Below are 22,657 nucleotides of genomic sequence, written 5' to 3' on the forward strand. Positions count from 1 at the left end.
TGGGATCCACTTTTGTTTAGCTAATCCAATATCATAATCCTTCACCACTCAAACATGATGGTGCAGCCTAATTGAAATGAATTGTCTTTGTGTTTACAATCTGTTTTTGCCTTTAAGAGAACCTCAGATTTTTCCTCCTATAGTTAGAGGGCTCTATACTTTTGTTCCAACATGGATTTTCTAGAGCTGCTACAAATCAATGAGTCAAAAGGATAAGATGCCACCTTTCCTGCTTTTGAACCAATGGTTCCTGGAACCCATAGTTTGTTTTTATTGATTTGCTCCCTTGTTTTATAGGTGTGGTATTGTAATTTATAAGATATAATATAGGAGCAATGAGAGCATCTTTTGTGTTAATACTTGGTCTCTAATCCTTGGTTCCTGAGATCAGTTCAGAGCCATAAAAGTGAGATTGGTGTCTTGTTGTTCATAGCAAGCCTCTTTTCATCATACCTCAGTTTATGTTAATTAAGTGGCTTTTGGAAAGCACCTAAGGATGGGAACTAGTTTACAGAGGAACAAACCTTGAATAGAGACTTGGAACTTTCACTCCCACCTGGCAATTTCCAAGGAGGAGAGAGAGCCTAGGGATTGAATCTATTACCATTAGTCAATGTAATGAAGCCTCCACAAAAATCCTAAGGGAGTGAGTTAGAGAACTTTCAGATTAGGAAAGCAGAAGGCTTGCCTGTACCACAGTACTGGAATACAAACTCCTTGAGGACAGAAGTCACTTTGTTCAAGACTTTGCTCTGTGTATCACTTCATTTGCCTGTTGATTTTCAACCTTTCTAATAAACCAGCAATCTAGTGAGTCCTGTGAGAAAAATCAGCAAGTTAATCTGTTGCAGGAGAAGGAGACAGTGAGAGAATGATCACATCCCAGGTCTTAGGTGAGCTCCTAGGACATGCTGCCAAGTGAGGATTCCTGGTTTAGCACAGGAAAGAACTCAAGAGAGAGATATACATTCCACAAGCCAAATGCAGTCCAACTAGAGCAACCTTGGGTTATGAGCTGGTAAGTTTTTATGGGCTGGGTAATTTTATACACTGTTGAGTGGGAGGACCAGTCCAAATATATTGGGGAAGGGGAAGGGATTTCCAGGAATTGGGCCACTTCCCACTTTTTGACCTTTCATGGTCAGTTTTGGAAGGAACTGTCATGGTACTGGTGGGCATGTCACTCAGCTTATGCTAACATATTAGAGACACGTACCAGGGCTCAAGGTCTACTGGAAGATGAATCTTCCACCACCTTGGGTCTAGTGGGTTTTAACCATTTTTTGTTATATCCTATTTTTCTCAATGACTATGCCATTTTTTCAATGGTTAGGTTTTGTCTTCTTTCTTCCTGTCTCAAACCCAACCCTCTGATTTATGATGTGTCAGTCAGAACTACAAGTAACAATCTGGGTTTTCCATAGGCATCTCATCAAGCTAGGCTTCAACAGTAGAACTTCCAGATGTTCAAGCTGGATTTAGAAAAGGCAGAGGAACCAGAGATCAAATTGCCAACATCCATTGTATTATCAAAAAAGCAAGTATATTGTTTACTTGCTGTGTATTATCACCCTGCTTATTTAACTTATATGCAGAGTACATCATGTGAAATGCTGAGCAGGATAAAGCACAAGCTGGAATTAAGATTGCCGGGAGAAATATCAATAACCTCAGACATGCAGATGACACCACCCTTATGGCACAAAGTGAAGAAGAACTAATGAGCCTCTTGATGAAAGTGAAAGAGGAGAGTGAAAAAGTTGGCTTAAAACTAAACATTACAATACAATATTGTAAAGTAAAAAATAAATTAATTAGTTTTTAAAAATTAAAAAAAAAAACCTAAACATTAAAAAAATAAATATCATGGCATCCAGTCCCATCACTTCATGGCAAATAGATGGGGAAACAATGGAAACGGGGACAGACTTTATTTTCCTGGGCTCCAAAAGCACTGCAGATGGTGACTGCAGCCATGAAATTAAAAGATGCTTGCTCCTTGGAAGAAAAGCTATTACCAACCTAGACAGCATATTAAAAATCAAAGACATTACTTTGCTGACAAAGGTCTGTCTAGACAAAGCTTTGATTTTTCCAGTAGTCATGTATGGGTGTGAGAGTTGAACCATAAAAAAAAAACTGAGTGCTAAAGAACTGATACTTCTGACCTGTGATGTTGGAGAAGACTCTTGTGAGTCCCTTGGACTGCAAGGAGATCCAACCAGTCCATCCTAAAAAAAGTCAGTCCTGAATATTCATTGGAAAGACTGATGCTGAAGCTGAAGCTCCAGTACTTTGACCACCTGATGGGAAGAGCTGACTCATTGGAGAAGAGCCTGATGCTAGGAAAGATTGAAAGTAGAAGGAGAAGGGGACAACAGAGGATGAGATGATTGGATGGCATCACCAACTCGATGGACATGAGTTTGAGCAAGCTCCAGGATTTGGTGATGAACAGGGAAGCCTGGTGTGCTACAGGACATGGGGTCACAAAGAGTCATACACAACTGAGTGAACTGAAATGAACTGAACTGAACTGATAGGCATCTGAAGTGTGTATGTGTGTGTGTGGTGGTACAGTCTTGTAGGACTGAAACTTTAATCTATGGAATCAGATGCCATCTCCAGGTAGAAAGTGTCAGAATTGAGTTGAATTATAGGGTACCCATTTCATGTTTGAGAAGTGCTTACTTTACCAATGAGAAATTGCACCCTACTCCCCCAAATTGGGAATTTGGTACAAAATTGTTTCAATATATATACATGTCCAAGTAAATTTCAAAGAAAAGGTCTCTGGAAAATAAACATTCGGGATCCTGGCCTTGCCTTTCTGAAAAAGACTTTTAAAATACCCTTCCATTTGATTGATAGTTTGGCAAAATATGAAATTCTGAGTTGAAAATATTTCATATACCAGTCTGAGGTCTTTATCCATTGTTGTTAGTGTGATATTTGGTGCTTAATGGAATCCTGGTTTTTGTTTGTTTGTTTGTTTCTTCTAGTTACTGTTTCTGAAGTAACTAATAACTGTTATAATTTATACAGTTTGATGAAGGGGTAGAGAATAAAGTTCAGAGCAAGAGATACTGTCTAAAAAAAGCTGACAGGAGATATTGTACTAGTGCAGAAGGTAGCATAGAAAGGCAGGAGGAAAGAAATGTGTAAAAGGAAAGAAGAGTGAATAGGAATTATAAATAAACTGGTTTGCTCAATGATTCCTTAGTCATTCTGGATTCCCACACTAGATTGAACTATGTAAGGATGGCTCTTTTCCTAGAAATGATTCTCATAGAGATATTGTTGATTTTTTTTAATCAGTAAGACAAAATTCTCTTCACTCTCTAAAACGCATGTGATATATGAGAGTACTGAACCAGTTACCTTTTCTGCAGAAAAGAGGTAGAAAATCAGAACATGAGCATCTTGCATCTTTACTACCACAGTGAAGAGAAAACTTACTGAACTGCCAGTGCAATACAGTATAATTGGAACATCTTCTTCTCCTGAAAATATATGCTCATTATCCAATTAAAACCTTCACCATTGGTTATTCAAAATTTATTTTGCTTTATGGACCACATAGAATGAAAAACAATCATGCTGTAATATGGTACCCTGTGACATGATAACGCCTACTACCATTACAGTTTCAACAAACTCAAACCAAGATTCAAATGAGTAGGGTGACTCCAAAGGAAACAGTTTCATAATGGCATCCAGTGTTCTCAATTAACACAGGAAAGATTAATGGCTTTTTCCCTCCCTTTGGTGGTCTCTGTAAGAAGGAAGAACATTAGTTGCCGGTTGATTTTCCACTCAATGGCATTCACCAACTGGTAGACAGACCAACCTGTCACGTTCCTCCATCCAGCAGCTTATACACCATAGATATGGCCCTGGCATCTTACTACCACTTCTGATTCTCCATGATCTGAAGAGTTCACAGACAGCAATTCTTACCAAAGGGAGACTCTAAGACTACATTTTGTTATCTGGAGACTATTTACAGCTGTAGGAAATACATTAGCTATAAACAATTTTAGAAGTTTTCACCTTCTGTATTATCTGTCTTATCCCTCCTGTGAGGTATCTCTTCATCTTTTGAGAACATCCTAAGTCTATCTTTGAGTAGCCACTTCCCAGCAGGGAGCAAACTGCATATCAAAATGGATTTGACTCTTACCAGTAAACTGACAAATCAGCTGAAGAGTGTGAGTAAAAAGAAAATGTTAAGAATATCAGCCTACCATAAAGGTGATGACTACCATAGGTTGGAAGAGTTGTGATCTGTCAGAATCCTCTGTTACAAGGAACAGCTTAGCCATTCCCCAGTGCTCCATGGCTGCTGCAGCTGAGAGTCTGAACATAGCCTGGAATTCTCTGAGGATGTTATTCATAAAGGCACAGTTAATCAAACTCAGACCTCTCTTCAAAATCTCACTGTACAAGCCAATCTTATTGCCAGCAGAAGGAAGTTGCCAGACCAGAGAAGGTAAGCGAAAGTCTGTGTGCCCTGGCTTCAGAACTATGAGGTCGCAATCCAGTTTAAAAAGTAAAAAAAGTTTTTCCGTGTGTGTGTTTACATGTATCAAATAGCTAGCTTTCTATCCATATAGTCAGAGCTTTGTACTATATAAGTAGATGTTTTTATTTACTCTAATTTAATTTGCTGAAAAGGAGGGAAAAATCTCTCCTTTCTCTTCCTCATTCTTTAGCGGAATTCAGAAAGAACAAGTATGAGCCAAAATCACTTCTGGCTAGAGCCCATGGTTACCAAGCTGAAAGAGCAGGCAGTTTTCTGGGTAAATGGTCTTGCCTCAAATGCCAGGCGCCTGCTAAAAGTATCACAGGCTCTCAGAAGCTTTCTATGCCTCCCATGCCATCACAAACACAAATGGTGGATCTTTCAACACAGATGCTGGCGCCTTCTTCACTGATTACACCTTTGGGTTCTGAGAAAAATGGTTTTCTTTATTCTTGGCATAAGAAAATGTCTCAAACCAAGATTTCAGTAGTTTAGAACTAACTCAGAGTGATGAGAGTCTCTAAAACATTGTCATGCTTTTGCCCTTGAAGGAAAAGAATAAATATAAGGAGACTAGGGTTCTAGCAGCTTGTGCAATTCCTCTGCAAGTTCACGGGCCCACTTTTTTCCTGGTTTTGTTTGTTGGTTGGGTAGTTGTCATCGTCACTTTTCCATGAAAGAGGGACAAGTTTGTCCAAGGTCCTTGAAGATGAGCATGAAGCTAAAGTGTACATGGGCAAGCTCCAGGCTGTCCTTCCGCAGGGGGGAAATGAAGCAGTCCCGGTGGCTATCATCACCTCAGGCTTTGAGTCACAGATCTGGGATTCTGTAAAATATAATTGAAATGTTCTGTCTCATAGTGTCATTGAACTTTCATTAATTAACAGAATTTATTTTTAAGGCAGTTTTAGCTTTACCAAAAAAAAAAAATTTTGAAGTTCCACTGCCCTCAGTTTCCCATTACTAGTATCTTGCAATCCTGTGGTAGGTTGTTGAATTTTCAATTGCATACTACATGAAAGCATGGCATGCAAATGTTGAAAGTGGCTTAGAAAAATGTGAATAGTATGACTGTAATTCAAGACCCTCTCAACCATTACTGCATAATGCTTCCATTTCTTTGATGACATACCATGGGTTACTCATCAAAAATCTCCCCCAAATCCCTACCAGACCACCACACAGTTTGTGAAATAGCATCTGTAAAGATTTATTTCCTTAGATTTAAGATATGTTTCCCCAGTAACATCTCTTTGTGATGCAAATGCTTCTAAGGGAGAGGAAAGAATAATTCTAACTATAACAGATAACTTTATTGTTGATTAACAAAAGACATAATCTTCATTAAGACTCTAGAAAGATACTGACCATTAGTTGTTTTCATGAGAAGGATACAGGTTCTTAAATAGACGTTGCTCAAGACAAGGACTGGAGTAGTCTTACATGATACAATGACCACAACAGTGAAAATTATAGGACAGGAAAGGAGAAGAAAGGCGTGTTAATTTCAAAAGAAGGGAGTCTTGACTCAGAGTCTTTCTTTAAGACAGACAGACTCAACCTCTGAGCAGAGTGGCAAGGCATATCCAATATGGCTCCAAAGGATTTTGGACAGTGAGATGACTTGACATTGAATGAACACCAAGAGGATAAGCTGGCAGAGCAAAATAGTATCAAGATCATGGTTATAAGAAAAGCAAAGGCTGAAAAGAATGAGCATATTGGAGTCCAGGAGTGTCAGAGAAGCAAGCTTAATATGAATGGTAGACTGAGGCCATTTTAGAGCTGAGTCACAGATGAATTTGATTGTAGCTGGCTGAAATTGATGAGAAAAGACAAGTATGTATATCATCTAGACTTCAAAAACATGTATGAGGCTTTCAGAAGGTCCTCAGGCATGTTCAACCATAAAACCCCTGCAGAGGTCTTATAAATGCAGATACTTGGGGTCTATTTTTAGCAGATTCTGAAGATGGAGAGCAGCTTTGCTTAAGCCACTTCACTTTATCTAAATTAATCTTCCTCTCTATTAAAAGTGTTATTCTCTTATTAGAGCCTGATACATTGTTCAGGTGACCCAAATACTTCTAGACACTGCTAGCTAGAATCTGGACCAGACAAAATAATTCCTTTCCAAGGAATCTACCACAAGGAAAGAATCAGAAATGATGAGGGAGTTTTGTATTCAAAGAGTTTCATTAGAATTTTATATATGTTATCAAAAATAATCTGAGGTCCAATAATAGAAAAATCATATCTATATTATGAAATAATACATGACATTTAAAATTCTTTTCTAATAACTACTATACAAGGAAAAAAAAAACATGATCTAATGTAAAGTGAAAAAAAAAACATTGAAAATAATTCTGTTCTGTTTATTTAGCATGTGCTAAGTTGCTTTAGTCATGTCTGAGTCTTTGCAATACCATGGACGACAGCCCACCAGGCTCCTCTGTCCATGAGATTCTCTGTCAGAATCTCTGTCCATGGGATTCTCCAGGCAAGAATACTGGAGTGGGTTGCCATTCCCTTCTCCAGGGGATATATAGTCTATCTAAAATCCAAAGTGCCACCACTTACACACTAGATATAATATCTCAATAAATAGGAAAACATCAACTAAGTTGTGTTCTATTAAAAAAAGATTATTTTTTGAGGACCAGAAAATAAAACAAATAGAATATATATAGAAAAAGATTTATTATAAGGAATTGACCTTTGTAATTATGGAGGCTGGCAAGTCCAAAGTCTGCACCTGATGTCCCAGTTCAAGTCTAAAGTCAAGAGGGCAGGAGAAATTCCCTCTTATTTGGGGAAAAGATAGCTTCTCTTTTGAATAGGGTCTTCAGTTAATTGGATGAGACCCATTTGGGCGATCTGTTTTATTCAGTCTAGAGATTTAAATGTCAAACTCATCTAGCAATATCCTTATAGAAACACTAGAATAATGTTTACCCAAATATCTGGGCATCCCATGGCCTAATCAAGTTGATAGATAAAAGTAACCATGGCATGTACTGTCATTGGGTCTGCAAATTTACCAACAGTAGGACTGTATCTTTTAGCATCTATGAGATCACATTGCCAACATCTGTTGGATCATTCAAAAAGCAAGAGAGTTTCAGAAAAACATCTACTTCTGCTTTATTGACTATGCCAAAGCCTTTGACTGTGTGGATAACAAAAAACTTAAATTTGGAAAATTCTTAAAGAGATGGGAATACCAGACCACCTGACCTGCCTCTTGAGAAATCTGCATGGAGGTCAAGAAGCAACAGTTTAGAATCAGACATGGAACAAAAGACTGCTTCCAAATTGGGAAAGGAGTACGTCAGGCTGTATATTGTCACCCTGCTTGTTTAATTTATATGCCGAGTACATCATGCAAAATGCCAGGCTGGATGAAGCAAAGTTGGAATCAAGATTGATGGGAAAAATATCAATAACCTCAGATATGCAGATGACACCGCCCTTATGGCAGAAAGGCCCGTATAGAAGAAAAACTAAAGAGCTTCTTGATGAAAGTGAAAGAAGAGAATGAAAAAGTTTGCTTAAAACTCAGCATTCAGAAAACGAAGATCATGGCATCCAGTCCCATCACTTCATGGCAAATAGATGGGAAAACAATGGAAACAGTGACAGACTGTATTTTGGGGGGCTCCAAAAGCACTGCAAATGGTGACTGCAGCCATGAAATTAAAAGACACTTGCTCCTTGTAAGAAAAGCTATGACCAACCTAGACAACATATCAAAAAGCAGACATTGCTTGGCCAACAAAGGTCCATCTAGTCAAATCTATGGTTTTTCCAGTAGTCATGTACAGATGTGAGAGCTGGACAATAAAGAAAGCTGCTGCTAAGTTGCTCCTAAGTCGCTTCAGTCATGTCTGACTCTGTGTGACCCCATAGATGGCAGCCCACCAGGCTCCGCTGCCCCTGGGATTCTCCAGGCAAGAACGCTGGAGTGGCTGAATAATTGATGCTTTTGAATTGTGATGTTGGAGAAGGCTCTTGAGTGTCCCTTGGACTGCAAGGAGATCAAACAAATCCATCCTAAAGGAAATCAGCCCTGAATATTCATTGGAAGAACTGATGCTGAAGCTGAAACTCCAATATTTTGGCCACCTGCTGCGAAGAACTGACCCATTGGAAAAGACCCTGATGCTGGAAAAGATTGAAGGCAGGAGGAGAAGGTGACATCATAGGATGAGATGGTTGGATAGCATCATGGACTCAATGAACATGAGTTTGAGTAAGCTCCAGGAGTTGGTGATGGATAGGGAAGCCTGGCTTGCTCCAGTCCATGGGGTTGCAAAGAGTTGGACACAACTGAGTGAGTGGACTGAACTGAGGTCTTTTAGCATGAATTGTTATGTTAATTAGTTATGAATTATTAGCCAAGCTAAATTCACTCTCAGTATTGAAGAAAACTAAATCGTCTCCACTGATGTATTATGTAAAGTGGTACATTTTTGCACTGAAATCTGGTTACTTTCATAGACTGTGAAGAGAAGTTAAGTTAGTGAAATCTCAACAGGGCATTTAGTGTGCCTAAAAATACATTTAAGCTGAAATAGAAAATGATTTATAAAAGTTATGATATTAAATTAATAAAAAGTTTAAATTCAAAAGCCAATATATGGCAGAATTCAGTGATAGAGCTTATATTATTACTACTTATACTTGAATATAAGTATGCACATAAAATCACGTGCATTCCCTACTCTCCAGAGGACATGTACTATTGTAACCTAATACCAGTGAAGAGATAATATATAACCTAATACTAATGAAGATACAATTATAAGAAACTGAAGAGGAACTAAAAAGCCCCTTGATAAGGATGAAAGACAGCCAAACTAGGCAGCATATTAAAAAGCAGAGACATTACTTTGCCAACAAAGGTCTGTCTAATCAAAGCTACGGTTTTTCGAGTAGTCATGTATGGATATGAGAGTTGGACTATAAAGAAAGCTGAGCACTGAACAATTGATGCTTTTGAACTGTGGTGTTGGAGAAGACTCTCAAGAGTCCCTTGGACTGCAAGACGATCCAACTAAACGAAATCAGTCCTGAATATTCATTGGAAGGACTGATGCTGAAGCTGAAACTCCAATAGTTTGGCCACCTGATGCAAAGTACTGACACATTTGAAAAAACCCTGATGCTTGGAAAGATTGAAGGCGAGGGGAAAAGGGGATGACAGAGGATGAGATGGTTGGATGGCATCATGGACTCAACGGACATGAGTTTGAGTAAACTCTGGGAGTTGGTGATGGACAGGAAGGCCTAGGGGTCTGTAGTCCGTGGGGTCACAAAGAGTCGGACATGACTGAGCAACTGAATTGAACTGAATTGAGGATGAAAGAAGAAAGTAAAAAGCCTGGGATGATTTGAGAGAGTAGCATTGAAACATATATCTTATATGTGAAATAGATCTCCAGTCCAGGTTTGATGCATGAGACAGGGTGCTCAGGGCTGGTACACTGGGATGACCCTGAGGGATGGGATGGGGAGGGAGGTGGGAGGAAGGTTCAGGATTCATATGAATGTATGGAAAAAAATCACCACAACATTGTAAAGTAATTAGCCTCCAATTAAAATAAATAAATAAACTTTTTTTTTTTTTTTAGCTGGCTTAAAACTCAACATTCAAAACACTAAGATCACAGTGTTCTATTCCATCACTTCATGGCAGATAGAAGGGGAAAAAGTGGAAGCAGTGGCAGATTTTATTTCCTTTGGTTCTAAAATCACTGCTGAATGGTGACTGCACCCATGAAATTAAAAGATCCTTGCTCCTTGAAAGGAAAGCTATGAAAAATCTGAAAGTGAAAGTTGTTCAGTCGTGTCCAACTCTTTGCAACCCCATGGACATTAGAGGAACCCTAGACTGTGTATTAAAAAGTAAAGACATCACTTTGCTGACAAAGGTCCATATAGCCAAAGCTATGGTTTTCCCAGTGTGTGTGTTAGCTGCTCAGTTGTGTCTGACTTGCAATTCCATGGACTATAGCCTGCCAGGCTCCTCTGTCCATGGAATTCTACTGCAGTGGTTAGCCATTCTCTTCTCCAGGGTATCTTCCCAACCCAGGGATTATACCTGGGCAGATTGCAGGCAGATTCCTTATCATCTGAGCTACCAGGGAAGCCCCTTGCTTTCCAATGGACTCTCAAGAGTCTTCTCCAGCACCACAATTCATACTGGTTTGGATGTGTGAGTTGGAGCATAAAGAAGGCTGAGCGCCAAGGAATTGATGCTTTCCAATTTTGGTGCTAGAGAAGACTCTATCAGTCAATCCTAAAGAAATCAACCCTGAATATGCATTGGAATTACTGATGCCGGAGCTCCAATACTTTGGCCACCTGATGCAAAGAGCTGATTCACTGAAAAAGACCCCAATGCTGAAAAATACTGAAGGCAAAAGGAGAAGACAGGGTAGAGGATGAGATGGTTAGGTAGCATCACTGACTCAATGGGCATGCATTTTGGCAAACTCCAGGAGACAGTGAATGACCAAGAAGCCTGGGATGCTCCAGGCCATGGGGTCACAAAGAGTCGGGACATAATTTAGCAACTGAACAACAGAAAACCTAATACTATGCAATAATTCTTGCCCCAGCTCAGAATTATAAAAATGTTTTCATTCCTCTCAAGGTGGAAATATTCTTCCTGAAGAGGTTTTCTTTACAAGGGATGAACTCTAGGTGTGTGTTGGTGGTCATAGTGCTTTGGAGGGTCAGAAAGACTAAGAAGAAGGAACAGAGAAGAGGAGGGGATTTATAATTAACCTTACCAATTAACTGTTACCCATAGGTTACCTTGAATTATAAAAGTAATTTCTCCCTCTTAAAAACTGAGCAAAATAACCTGTCTTAAAGCATATATGAGGAATCTAAAAAAGTGGTACAGATGAACACATATTAGGACAGGAATGGAGGCACAGACAGACAATGGACGTGTGGGCGCAGCTGGGGAAGGGAAGGGTGGGGTGAATGGGAAAGGACTGCCATATATACACCACTATGTGTAAAACAGATAGCTAGGAAAGCAGTTGGATAGTACAGGGAGTTCAGTTCAGTGCTCTATGATAAACTAGAGGAGTGAGATGGGAGGGGTGTGGGAGGGAAGTCCTAGGGGGAGAGCATGTCTGCATCCATATAGCTGATTACTTCATTGTACAGCGGAAACTGACAGAACATTGTGAAGCAACTATGAAAAAAAGGTGAAAGTGTTTGCTGTTTAATTGTGTCCAACTCTTTGTGACCCCCTGGACTGTAGCCCCCGAGGTTCCTCTGTCTATGGAGTTCTCCAGGCAAGATTACTGGAGTGGGTTGCCATGCCCTCCTCCAGGGGATCTTCCCAACCCAGGGATCAAAACTGAGTCTCTTATCTCTCTTGCATTGGCCATACCCTTCTCCAGGGGATCTTCTCCAATTAAAACAAGAGCCCACTAGAGTAACAGTAACAATGGACAAGCAGTAGTGGAAACTTCTACACCATTTTCTTTCCCAGTGGCATTTATCCCATTCTCCATGCTGGGGACCTGAGAGAGAACCCTTACTGTAAGTGAACTGTCCCAGGCTCGAGGAGCAGATAGTCTTTCCCATATTAATCCTCTGCTCAGATCACTCAGTCAAGATGCCAGTCCCAAGAGAACAAGAGCTGTCTCCTAGGACTGCCCATTTGCCTTGAGCATCCTTTGAACAGTGTAATTATGCAATTACATTTAAGGGAGTAGGGGAAACTCTCATTAGGTTAAGATTTAGTGACATCCAAACAGTAGCTAATACTTGGGAATAAACCTTGGATATGTCCTGATCCTGTAAAAAAGTTGGAGGTAAATTCTCCATTTTTTAAGACCTCCAAGTTTCTTCTTCTTCAGCTGGTGATGCTAAGCTAAGAACTGACCCTAAATCTATGTTCCAGAAGGCTCATCCCAAGCCAGACCTGACTTCTGGACAGTCCAGGTGGTGCCTGCCCATCCCAGCACAACTTATCAGGTCAGGGCCTCCCATTCTACTTCACCTACAAAGGTCTTCTAAAGAATCCACCTACCAATGCAGGAGACACAGGTTGGATCCCTGGTCTGGGAAAGTCCCACATGCCTTAGAGCAACTGAGCCCATGCACCACTATTGAGTCTGTGCTCTAGAGCCAGGAGACGCAACAAGAGAAGTCACTGCAATGAGAAGCCCGCACACCACAGCTGGAGAGTAGCCCCAGCTCACTGCAACTAGAGAAAAGCTCCTGCAGCATCAGAGACCCAATACAGCAAAGAAATAAAGGAAAGAAAAAGAACACTATGCACACATTGTGGGCAGAAGCTGGAAAGACTGCCTCATGCCCATCAGTCTCGGTGTCTGAGTCTTAATTCAAGTGACACATTGGCATGATATTTTCCCATTCAGTGTCCTTTTTCCCTCTAAAAAACACATTCTATTTCTTCTTTTAACCTTTCACTTTTATTTTTTTACCTCCTCCACTACATGTGATTCTCCTACGTTCCTCCTGGAGATATTTCTTTTACTTTATCTATAATTTTTCCAGGAACCACCATATGCCTTCTATTATGCTAGTTTACTTGATGTGTGAGGGGAGGGTATTAACAAATCATAGAAGACATGCTTCTCTTCATGGGTTGCTCACCTGCAAAGGAGGAATATATGAGGACAATAAGAGTTGGCATTTACAAGCCTTTAAGCACTTTTTATGTACTAATTAAATTAGTGCTCACAACCACATCATGCGGTACTATGATCTACACTATTGGATGAGGAAACCGAATAAAAAAGTGCTTAAATGGTTGCTAGTTAAGTAACTGAACCACAATTAGAAAGGCAGTCTAACTTAACCACTATATTGTACTGTGCCCACTGTACAAATGCGAGTGATTGAAGATATGTCATAAACTATTTAAGTGCATAAGCAATATAGACATGCAAATCACTAAATACTGTTATGTGGTATAGGCATCAAGAATGAAATGAAGTTGGGATTGACACATATACACTATTGATACTGTGTATCAATACCATGTATAAAATAGACAACTGAAGAGAACCTACTGTGTAGCTCAGGGAACTCTACTTAACGCACTCTGGTGACCTGAATGGAAGGAAGTCCAAAAGGGAGGGTGTATATATATTCCTAATAAATCGGGAATTATCAGGTTGATTCATTTTGCTGTACAGCAGAAACTAACACAGCATTGTAAAACAACTATGCTCCAATAAAAAACTAATTTAAAAAAAAATCATTGTAAAAAGGAAAAAATGAAGTCGAGAAGTTTCTGGGGTTCCCAGGGAAGGCCCTCTTTTGTTCCTTTTTCTGAGGGGAGTGGTTAAACCCATAATGCTTAAAACTCCGACTGTCTGATCCCCAGCACCTCCCAGCCCTGCCCTTGCCTGCTGCAGTTATTGCTCTGTTCCTATTTACACATTTGCTAACAATGGCCACTCCATCACGGGATCCCAGTCATCCTGACAAGGCGAGTCACTGCTCCTGCCTGAGACCTGGGCCTCTCTGACGTTGTCCTGTCTGCTCTCTTCTCCAGCAGCCAAATGCCAGATTCTACTATCAGCCTAGCTGTGTCCCCTCCCACAGGCTACTTAAATGCCCTGTGACTCAGCTTCCACCTCTAAAATGGGGAGAGTATTACTATCCCACAGGGCTTTGTGACGATTATATGAGCCAACATGTGTAAGGACTTTAAGCAGTCCTGATACATTAGGAAGATTTTTCTCATGGAACAAGTTTCTTATTGATATCCTATTGTTGTTATTTGTTATTCATTATTCTATTTTTTTCTAAGTAACAGTTTGCCTTGCTGTTTGCCTTATTCCGCTTACTTCCACATACCAGACATCTAGGCTAAAGTTTAATCCTCATTCTTTCATCCAACCTTCTGTATCCTATCTTTCCCTGAAATTGAATCGGTGCAGTTTCAGTGATTGCTTATGTTGTATTGATAATATACCCCTGACTTTGTTTTTGAATTCTGATTTTCTGCTTTCAACTCTTAAAGGGATTGTGTTATTTACTCTTTCAGCTGCAACCTGGAATAGAACATATCTAAGAACAAACTCTTCATGCGAAGCTCAGCACTGGTTTTTCCTTCTGATTTTCCTACTCACTCAGCATGGGGCAGACACACCTGAAGGTGACCCCTAGTGTTTTCCCCTCGGCTGGTGTCCATGCCTTATGTAATGCCTCCCCTTGAAGGAGTAAGAAGGACCTGTGACTTGCTTCTAACCAAGGGAACACGACAGAGCTGATGGAACAGCACTCTTGTGATGCTATTACGTTAGGACTCTAATTTAGCAGATGCACCAAGAGCCTTGCTTACTTGATTAAATAAGCAGCCATGTGGAAGAAGCCCACATGGCAAAGGTCTGCAGTGGCCTCTACAATCTGAGTGCCACTTGGAATTGACAGCCAGCAAAATACAGGAGTCCCCAGTTATATAGTCATAATCAAATGAATTTTGCCAACAGCCTGAATGAACTAGAAGTGGATTCTTCCCCAGTCAAGTCTCCAGAGAGAACACAGCTCAACTGACACCTTGGCTACACTTTGTGAGACCCTGGCAGAGAACCCAGACAAGACCCCAGACTCCTGACCACAGAGGCTGTGAGATAATACATGTTTAGACATTGTTTTAAGCTGTTCAGTTGATTATGCAGTATAGGATGCCAATACACTTGATACCAGTTAGTGTCCATGGTAACATTGCAGTTCCAGTCTTGCTGGAATTAAATTAAATTGGATCCCTAACTACTCCATATCATTGGATCACTAAATCTGATATGCTTGAACTTATCAATAATGGTAGCTAATATTTATGAAGTGATATTTGTAAGCCATGCGTTGTACTTATTTTATTTGTATAATAATCAATGGCTTAAGCATTCTCTTTAGAGATGTTACAATTGAAATTTGGAGAAGACACATATTTTGCCAAAGGTTTCACAGTCAATAAGCATCACAGCTGAGATTCAAATCTGGTACCTTTGATTCCTAATCCTGCGGCCTTTTTACTGCATTGGACTGACCATCCGCTGCATGTGTTAAACCAGAAGTCCTAAGTTAGAGTTAGAATGAAAGTTGAAATTAAATCAGCATTCTTACATCAGCATTTTGAGTCTTTCAAAGATACAAAGTCTTTCAAAATCTGGCCCTGTTTCCACTTCCAGGCTTTTTCTTATTCCTCATTTGAAATTTGTGAAATTGTTTGATGTTTTTGTATCTCTTAACATTGATTCACAATCTTCCCTAGTCCTAGATCATCCTCAGTGAAACAATATACCCCTTTGATAAGGCAGCATTAGAAAAGGAATTGCCAAATGTAGCGGGGTAGGCTAACCAAGAGGGCCTAGCTCTGTCACGCTATATGTCACCTTCAATTCAGATCTGAGTCACAAGGATTGCTTCTGCCACTCGTCATCCTGACCCACAGAGGTTACTGTGCCCCTACGTTTAGCAGTGAGTGAGGGGCTAGAGACCTTGCTGCCATCTGCTTACCCTCAGCTTCTTCTGCAGAAAGTTGCCCTAATCACTGCCCTCGTTGAAACTGAATGGATTGTTCTGTATCAGCGCCCTCTCAGTCACACTGAAACACAAGGCAAAGCAAATGTGTGCCCTTACTTGCATTTGTCAAAATACCCTCTGTAAGTGGAGCCAAGTGGGAAAAGCTACTAAAATCTCTCCCATCAAACAGGACCACAAATGAAACTCTGCACTGTGCAGTTTGTATACACATCCTTATCAACCCTCCTGGTGAGGAAGGAAAGGGCCTCAGGGTTCAGGACCCCGCGGTTGATTGAAAACGACACTCTCTCGCCACACAATAACAGAATCAAAACAAGCAGGCAGAGCCACCCTCTCTTTATTTAAAATAACAATATTTCATTCTTTGTGGATTTTTGCATGAATTTTGATCTTAAAATATGGTGTTAAATATGAAAATAGTATTTAACTATTGATTCTCTTGGCATCCTGTTAAATAACATACCCATGGGGAGTGCTTCCTCCTTTTCACCCTAATTCTGACCTTGTTCAGTTTCAGCCACTCAGCCTCAACTGATTGAACTTCCTACAGCCACCTGACCCCAGAACATGAGACTGGTGCTTGGTGACGTTATCTTGCCATGAAGGAAACTGCTGTGGAAAATGGTCCAGAGAATACTACCGCAATCATACAAACTTTCACACACAGGGTGACATCATCTTTCCCCCCTCCCCCGCCCACTGCTCTCCCATTCTTTCTGCGTGACCAGGACATCTGCTGTGGAAGGGAGGGGTGAGAGAGGGAGTAGGGCGGTGGGTTCCCAGGCGATGTCTGGAAACGCAGGCACAGGGAGCTCCCGGCAGAAGTAGACGGTGGTAAGGCAGTAAAGAAACTGAGACCTGGCAATGTGGGGGTTTGTGCTACCTATTCCTTCTCCAGTTTTGTTTCCCTTCACTTTACATTAGATCCCCTTCACTGTAAAACACAATGCCATTCTCCAGCACCCAATTCGTTGATGAACTTTGTTTAACTACTGCGATGCTTAGCCGACTGCCTCCTTTTAGACTCACCATTTCTGCCACCAATAGGTTCTCTCTCCCATATCAGGGGTCCTTTACATTTCAGTCACCTTGCGTAGCTGCTCAGCTAATTCTCCCAACTGATCAGGATCAGTTCCTACAGTCAGACTTAGGAGTCAGAAATTTGAAATAATTAAGTGACCTTCTCCACTAAAGAATATAATCACCCACAAATTAGCAATAAGGTAATGCCATTTATTTGAATGACCACAGATTTTAATAAACGAACATTTTAATAAGTTATCATAGACATCATCAATTTAAGAATATTTGCTCTTGGCAATTTGTATAGCCCTGCTGACATTAATAATAGAGTGCTTTTTTTTTTTTTTTCTCACTCTTCTTCCTCTGGTGCCAGGAAAACTAGCTACATTCACTCCCTTCCTTACAATCACAAACTCAGCTTATCTCCTGGGAACCAGACCTCCTCCTGGGCTGGACCTAAATCTCCCATAACCATAAACACATAAGACATTTTAATGCCCTAGGAAGGAAATATTCACTCCTAGAAAGATGGTGGAAATTTCACGTTGGCCAGTTTTTGGAACCTTCCCCCAAGAGCTACAGAATCCAGAAATCTATCTCTACTATTGCAACACACTTTTTAATTATATGATAGACTTCCTGAAATAAATTATAGGTTATTTCTTTGAAGAACCGTTTTTTAAATGACTTCCACTCCCCAAACTGCACAGCACAAATTACTGCACACATAAAGAACTCTGTAAGGAGTAACAGATCAGAATACTTTGAGTACTGTTGCTTCATTTAACATTGATCACACCCTTGTCTGGGCCAGGCAAAGGGTGGCAGGTTAATTACATGAAGTCTCTGCCAGTCCTCAGGATGTTGGAAGAAAGAGGAAAAGACAGGCAGTCAGGACTGATCTCTGCAGTTCAGGATTACCCTGCAGCAGTGCATGGAGGAGGGGAGGCATCTGAGATGTGAGAAACAGGTCTAGTTTATGAGCATATCCACTTAAGAGATCCTGAAGGACACATTATTCAGGAGGGCAAACACTTAGCTACTGTCCAGGAAAGGCTGCGGGAGGTCTCAGATTCAATAGGGCAGATCCACACTATACATATAGCACAAATGATCTAACCCCCAAGAATGAGAAGCTGCCTTGTAGATGATAAGCTGGATGACAGAGTAGAGAGAAAAGGAAAAATATGAATTAAGAATTAACAGCTAGAGATCAGAAACATGAAGAGGTGCCAGGAGCCAGTGTGAGGAATCCCGCCCGTGACAAGGTCATGAGGAAGGAAGCTGACAGACGCAAGGCGTGCTCAGACTTCAGGGACCCCTCTGGAAATTCCTAAGCATGTACCCCAACAAAAATCTGCCGGTTTTTGTGCTCTGCTTTTCCACTCTTCTGACATTTTCTGGAAAAAGTCAATTCAGGGCTTTAGTCTTCTGCATTTGAAAGAGTGTTTCAATCCAAAAACCCCTCTGATGGCTTTCTAGCCTGCCTGCAGGACTCATACAGCTGCGCGTGTGATTGTTTGAGGCCTCCTGACCGCAGGAGGCACAGGAAGCTTAAAACATCCTAGGATAAAGCCCACTTGGTCATGGTGTATGATCCTTTTAATGTGTTGTTGGATTCTGATTGCTAGAATTTTGTTGAGGATTTTTGCATCTATGTTCATCAGTGATATTGGCCTGTAGTTTTCTTTTTTTGTGACATCTTTGTCAGGTTTTGGTATTAGGGTGATGGTGGCCTCATAGAATGAATTTGGAAGTTTACCTTCCTCTGCAATTTTCTGGAAGAGTTTGAGGAGGATAGGTGTTAGCTCCTCTCGAAATTTTTGGTAGAATTCAGCTGTGAAGCCGTCTGGACCTGGGCTTTTGTTTGCTGGAAGATTTCTGATTACAGTTTCAATTTCCGTGCTTGTGATGGGTCTGTTAAGATTTTCTATTTCTTTCCACATTAACAAATTGAAAAATAAAAACCATATGATTATCTCAATAGATGCAGAAAAGGCCTTTGACAAAATTCAACATCCATTTATGATAAAAACTCTCCAGAAAGCAGGAATAGAAGGAACATACCTCAACATAATAAAAGCTATCTATGACAAACCCACAGCAAACATTATCCTCAATGGTGAAAAATTGAAAGCATTTCCCCTAAAGTCAGGAACAAGACAAGAGCACCCACTTTCACCGCTACTATTCAACATAGTTCTGGAAGTTTTGGCCACAGCAATTAGAGCAGAAAAAGAAATAAAAGGAATCCAAATTGGAAAAGAAGAAGTAAAACTCTCACTGTTTGCAGATGACATGATCCTCTACATGGAAAACCCTAAAGACTTCACCAGAAAATTACTAGAGCTAATCAATGAATATAGTAAAGTTGCAGGATATAAAATCAACACACAGAAATCCCTTGCATTCCTATACACGAATAATGAGAAAGTAGAAAAAGAAATTAAGGAAACAATTCCATTCACCATTGCAACGAAAAGAATAAAATACTTAGGAATATATCTACCTAAAGAAACTAAAGACCTATATATAGAAAACTATAAAACACTGATGAAAGAAATCAAAGAGGACACTAATAGATGGAGAAATATACCATGTTCATGGATCGGAAGAATCAATATAGTGAAAATGAGTATACTACCCAAAGCAATTTACAAATTCAATGCAATCCCTATCAAGCTACCAGCCACATTTTTCACAGAACTAGAACAAATAATTTCAAGATTTGTATGGAAATACAAAAAACCTCGAATAGCCAAAGCAATCTTGAGAAAGAAGAATGGAACTGGAGGAATCAACTTGCCTGACTTCAGGCTCTACTACAAAGCCACAGTCATCAAGACAGTATGGTACTGGCACAAAGACAGACATATAGATCAATGGAACAAAATAGAAAGCCCAGAGATAAATCCACACACATATGGACACCTTATCTTTGACAAAGGAGGCAAGAATATACAATGGAGTAAAGACAATCTCTTTAACAAGTGGTGCTGGGAAAACTGGTCAACCACTTGTAAAAGAATGAAACTAGATCACTTTCTAACACCGCACACAAAAATAAACTCAAAATGGATTAAAGATCTAAATGTAAGACCAGAAACTATAAAACTCCTAGAGGAGAACATAGGCAAAACACTCTCAGACATAAATCACAGCAGGATCCTCTATGATCCACCTCCCAGAATTCTGGAAATAAAAGCAAAAATAAACAAATGGGATCTAATTAAAATTAAAAGCTTCTGCACAACAAAGGAAAATATAAGCAAGGTGAAAAGACAGCCTTCTGAATGGGAGAAAATAATAGCAAATGAAGCAACTGACAAACAACTAATCTCAAAAATATACAAGCAACTTCTGCAGCTCAATTCCAGAAAAATAAATGACCCAATCAAAAATGGGCCAAAGAACTAAATAGACATTTCTCCAAAGAAGACATACGGATGGCTAACAAACACATGAAAAGATGCTCAACATCACTCATTATTAGAGAAATGCAAATCAAAACCACAATGAGGTACCACTTCACACCAGTCAGAATGGCTGCGATCCAAAAATCTACAAGCAATAAATGCTGGAGAGGGTGTGGAGAAAAGGGAACCCTCCTACACTGTTGGTGGGAATGCAAACTAGTACAGCCACTATGGAGAACAGTGTGGAGATTCCTTAAAAAATTGCAAATAGAACTACCTTATGACCCAGCAATCCCACTTCTGGGCATACACACCGAGGAAACCAGAATTGAAAGAGACACATGTACCCCAATGTTCATCGCAGCACTGTTTATAATAGCTAGGACATGGAAACAACCTAGATGTCCATCAGCAGATGAATGGATAAGAAAGCTGTGGTACATATACACAATGGAGTATTACTCAGCCGTAAAAAAGAATTCATTTGAATCAGTTCTGATGAGATGGATGAAACTGGAGCCAATTATACAGAGTGAAGTAAGCCAGAAAGAAAAACACCAATACAGTATACTAACACATATATATGGAATTTAGGAAGATGGCAATGACGACCCTGTATGCAAGACAGGGAAAGAGACACAGATGTGTATAATGGACTTTTGGACTCAGAGGGAGGGAGAGGGTGGGATGATTTGGGAGAATGACATTCTAACATGTATACTATCATGTAGGAATTGAATCGCCAGTCTATGTCTGATGCGGGATGCAGCGTGCTTGGGGCTGGTGCATGGGGATGACCCAGAGGGATGTTGTGGGGAGGGAGGTGGGAGGGGGGTTCATGTTTGGGAACGCATGTAAGAATTAAAGATTTTAAAATTAAAAAAAAAAAAAAACATCCTAGGAATGTAGGGGCTTCCGAGGAGTCAAAATCTTTAGAATAGGACTGATTAAAGGTTTCATTTGTTGAGTCAATGCTTGCTGCCAAATTTTCATATCCTTTATTTTTAGATATAGTTGGTATATAGAAAAACAAGTAGTAGACCTGGTATTAGCAACATTAGATCTTTGAGTTAAGTACCTTCTTTGTTATAACCCACTGCACCTTTGTTCTATAGAGATGTAACTTTAATGCTTTAAGGAGATGCAGATTAAAGAAAAACACTTCAGGGGAAACAAAATTAACATTCATTAAGGAAGAGAGCCAAAAAGTGTTAACAAGCCTCTTGGCCAGAAGATAATGTAAATCACCTGAGACCTTTTGTATACAAAATGATATACAGAAAGAGTCTGGGCTGCGAACGCTACATAACTTTGTGTTACCCATTGATCTCCATGTTTTATCAAAAGTATTAAAAGCCTTCTGAACAATAAAGGATGGGCCAGCTTCTCGGACCAGTTTCTGGGACTAGTCTCTCGGCCTGGTTTCTTGGGAATCTGGCTCCCCCCGTGTCTCTCTCTTTCTCTTTTTCTCTCCCTTTCCCTCCCTCTGCTCTTTACTTTAACTTCAGGCTGAATCTCCACCTGGGGCGCGGAGGCTGGCCAGGTCTACTTACTTGCCCTGGCTGTTAAGACCCGCGCGAAAGGGAGCTTAAGGCAAGGCACCCTTAGATATTCAAGCGGGCGCCGGTGGCCCAACGTAGATGGTGCAAATTCCTTGTCTGGAATTTTATTGGTCTTCCGCGTAAACCAAGCTATTCAGCCCTCTTCCTCCACTTAATCTTCTTACTACACTATAGTTTCTTAATCTTATCTTATATTAATAAATAAACAAGTCTTTCCACGCCAACGCCGTCCACCCTTCGAATTCCCTGGATCCACCGGGGCTGGACCCTGGCAAAGAGGCGTGATGAATGGAAATTTGGGGGTTAGTACATAAATTCAGCCCTTCAGCAAGGGTCCTCCTTATAAGGGCTTTTGTAGACTTGGCTCAAGGAAGTTAATTAAATTCTTCAAAGTCACACAATGTCAGAAACTCATAGAACTGGGTTTTGGAATCTATCTAGTCAGTGAATGGGCTTAGGAGATAGCCTTCTTAATCACTATACATACTGCTCCAAAGAGTATATTTTTCATCATTTCCTCCACCAAATCACTATACTTATTACCTTTATGCTTTTCTAATACCCTAGTGTTCTGGTAG

Source organism: Capra hircus, chromosome 5, assembly GCF_001704415.2.
Source record: "Capra hircus breed San Clemente chromosome 5, ASM170441v1, whole genome shotgun sequence".
Lineage (NCBI taxonomy): Eukaryota > Metazoa > Chordata > Mammalia > Artiodactyla > Bovidae > Capra > Capra hircus.